Source organism: Mustela lutreola, chromosome 5, assembly GCF_030435805.1.
Source record: "Mustela lutreola isolate mMusLut2 chromosome 5, mMusLut2.pri, whole genome shotgun sequence".
Lineage (NCBI taxonomy): Eukaryota > Metazoa > Chordata > Mammalia > Carnivora > Mustelidae > Mustela > Mustela lutreola.
Window position 1 is genome coordinate 164945452 of NC_081294.1, and position 4305 is coordinate 164949756.

Here is a 4305-nt window from a genome sequence, read left to right on the forward strand (position 1 = left end):
TGGAGGGAAAGGTCAAAGTTGGATTTCCTTCAAAGCTTCATACCCAGACCCAGATAATTCACATTATTGAATTGGTTTGTTGATTTCCTGGAATAACTCACTAGCACAATTGTTTTGCTTTGTCTTTGTTTATGTTTTGGTTTTTGTATCTGACATACCACTCATCCAGTACAAATAAGCCTCAGGGCATTTGAGGAAAAAAATCAAAACCAATTGTTGAACATCATTTTTTTAAATTTATTTTTTATTTATTTTCAGCATAACAGTATTCATTATTTTTTTCACCACACCCAGTGCTCCATGCAATCCGTGCACTCTATAATACCCACCACCTGGTACCCCATCCACCCACCCCCCCCCGCCACTTCAAACCCCTCAGATTATATTTCAAAATCCATAGTCTCTCATGGTTCACCTCCCCCTTCCAATTTTCCCCAACTCCCTTCTCCTCTCTAACTCCCCATGTCCTTCATGCTATTTGTTATACTCCACAAATCAGTGCATGGTTTTCTAAAACAATTTATAATTCTTGGGGAGAGGGGGATTGGCTATCCAAAATGGCTAAAAAGAAAACGTGGAGAATAAGATATCCATAGCATATTTTGAAAAGCTCTAACATATTCCTCGGAATCATGAAGAAAATGTTTATTCACAAGGCTATGTTCATTCCCAGAGCTGTGTTCTTCCTGAGGAATGACATGAGAGGGCCCTAAGCTAATACTGAGGCTCAACAGAAGCAGGAAGTGAAGGCTGATGTGGATTTGTACACTTCCTGACCGCATATTAAAAGCATATTCCAATATGCAAAGCTTGGGAGACTAACTAGCTGCAGATACTTAAAGGAAACCCTATAAACCATAAGCTGACAAATAATCTCATTGAGTGGAGACATCATTGGCCACATATGACGAGGAAAACAGACTTTACAAAGTTAATTCAAGAAAGCCACAAAAAAATGACAATAACAATAGCAACTATAAACATTAGGGACAGGAAAACATGATGTCCAATTATGCCATACTGTATTATTTAAAATTCTTTTTTTCAACTGAAAACAATTATGAGTTATGAATTATGAAAAGAAAGAAGGAGGTATGAAGCAGTTACAGGGGGAAAATATTCTACAGAACTATCTCTGAGGAAGTCCCCCTTTTAGAATTACTAGATAAATAATTTAAATAGTCTTTCCTAAATATGTTCAGAGACCTAAAGGGAACTATGTATCAAAAACTACAGAACAGTATGGGGATGGTATCTGACCAAAGAGAAAATATCAGCAAAAAGGTAAGTATTAATAAATAAATAAAAATGGATTCAAATAAAATTTTAAAGATTAAAGTACAATAATTAAAACATTACTGGAGGGGGACAATTATAGTTGATTAAGAAGAGTGGGTGAACTTGAAGATTTGGTCCATTGAATGAACAAAAAGAAAAAAAGAAAAGAAAAATGAACAGCATCCTGCTTGCATGATGATCCTACTTGCAGGATACTATCAAGTGTACTGATAAAATAAATGTCTTAGGAAAGGGGAAATAAAGAGACAGAAATAATATTTGGAAAAACAGCCAAGCTCTTCTCAAAGTTGACAAAAGCCATTAACCAACACAATCCTGGTCAGTCAGCTGCAACTTGGATATCCTCAATAAGACATACATGTAGACATACTAAAACTAAATTATCAAAAGCCAAAGAGAGAATTTGAAAATCAGAGAGATAAAAGAAACTTGTCACATACTTGGGTATGTCCCTGCATCATCCCTCCCCACCAGCGCAAATTATCAGAGGATATCTCAGCATAAATCTCACAGGTTTAGAGAGAATGGGGTAATATATTCAAATTATTACAAGCTAAAATTACCAACCAAGAATATATTACCTACAAGAATAGTCCTTGAAGAATGAGGAGCTGATAGGTTTTCCAAACAAAATCTGAAGGAATTTGTCACCATTAAACTTGTTTTAGGAGTGCTAAAGGTAGTTCTTAAAAGTTGAAACAAATAGAATCTAATTATATGAAATTATAAGAAAATATAAATGTCATTGCTAAAGAAACAAAGAATATTCAAATACTATAATAGCAGAACATGAATAACTTTTAACACTAGTATATAAATTAGAAGACAAGAAAGATTATAATAAGATAAATTTGTTAATGGAAACATAGTATAAAAGAAGTAAAATTTGACATCTTTTTTTAAATTTTTTAAAATTTATTTATTTTCAGCATAACAGTATCATTATTTTTTCACCACACCCAGTGCTCCATGCAATCCGTGCCCTCTATAATACCCACCACCTGGTACCCCGACCTCCCACCCTCCCGCCACTTCAAACCCCTCAGATTGTTTTTCAGAGTCCATAGTCTCTCATGATTCACCTCCCCTTCCAATTTTTTTAATTTTTTCAATTTATTTATTTTCAGAAAAACAGCATTCATTATTTTTTCACCACACCCAGTGCTCCATGCAATCCGTGCCCCCTAGAATACCCACCATCTGGTACCCCAACTTCCCACCCACCCCCCACTTCAAACCCCTCAGATTGTTTTTCAGAGTCCATAGTCACTCGTGATTCACCTCTCCCTCCAATTTACCCCAACTCCCTTCTCCTCTCTAACACCTCTTGTCCAGCATGATATGTGTTATGCTCCACAAATAAGTGAAACCATATGATAATTGATTCTCTCTGCTTGACTTATTTCACTCAGGATAATCTCTTCCAGTCCCGTCCATGTTGCTACAAAAGTTGGGTATTCATCCTTTCTGATGGAGGTATAATACTCCATAGTGTATATGGACCACATCTTCCTTATCCATTCGTCCATTGAAGGGCATCTTGGTTCTTTCCATATTTTGGCGACCGTGGCCATTGCTGCTATAAACATTGGGGCACAGATAGCCCTTCTTTTCACGACATCTGTATCCTTGGGGTAAATACCCAGGAGTGCAATTGCAGGGTCATAGGGAAGTTCTATTTTTAGTTTATTGAGAAATCTTCACACTGTTCTCCAAAAAGCCTGCACTAACTTGCATTCCCACCAACAGTGGAAGATGGTTCCCCTTTCTCCACATCCTCTCCAACACATGTTGTTTTCAGTTTTGTTAATTTTGGCCATTCTAACTGGTGTAAGGTGATATCTCAATGTGGTTTTAATTTGAATCTCCATGAGAACTAAGAATGATGAACATTTTTTCCTGTGTCTGATAGCCATTTGTATGTCTTAATGGGAGAAATTTCTGCTCATATCTTCTTCCCATTTTTTGATATATTTGCCTCTTTTGTGTTTTTTGAGTTTGAGGAGTTCATTATAGATCCTGGATATCAACCTTTTGTCTGTTCTTCATTTGCAAATATCCTCTCCCATTCCGTGGGTTGCCTCTTTGTTTTTTTGTTTTGTTTTGTTTTGTTTTTTGTTTTTTGTTTTATTTTTTTATTTTTTTAAACTTATATTTTTATCCCCAGAGGTACAGGTCTGTGAATCACCAGGTTTACACACTTCACAGCACTCACCCAAGCACATACCCTCCCCAATGTCCATAATCCCACCCCCTTCTCCCAACCCCCCTCCCCCCAGCAACCCTCAGTTTGTTTTGTGAGATTAAGAGTCACATGGTTTGTCTCCCTCCCAATCCCATCTTGTTTCATTGATTCTTCTCGTACCCACTTAAGCCCCCATGTTGCATCACCACTTCCTCATATCAGGGAGATCATATGATAGTTGTCTTTCTCTACTTGACTTATTTTGCTAAGCATGATACGCTCTAGTTCCAACCATGTTGTCGCAAATGGCAAGATTTCATTTCTTTTGATGGCTGCATAGTATTCCATTGTGTATATATACCACATGTTCATGATCCATTCATCTGTTGATGGACATCTAGGTTCTTTCCATAGTTTGGCTATTGTGGACATTGCTGCTATAAACATTCGGGTGCACGTGCCCCTTTGGATCACTACGTTTGGATCTTTAGGGTAAATACCCAATAGTGCAATTGCTGGGTCTCTACACCAACAGCAAGACAGAAGAAAGAGAAATTAAGGAGTCCATCCCATTTACAATTGCACCCAAACCATAAGATACCTAGGAATAAACCTAACCAAAGAGACACAGAATCTATACTCAGAAAACTATAAAGTACTCATGAAAGAAATTGAGGAGGACACAAAGAAATGGAAAAATGTTCCATGCTCCTGGATTGGAAGAATAAATATTGTGAAAATGTCTATGCTACCTAAAGCAATCTACACATTTAATGCAATTCCTATCAAAGTACCATCCATCTTTTTCAAAGAAATGGAAC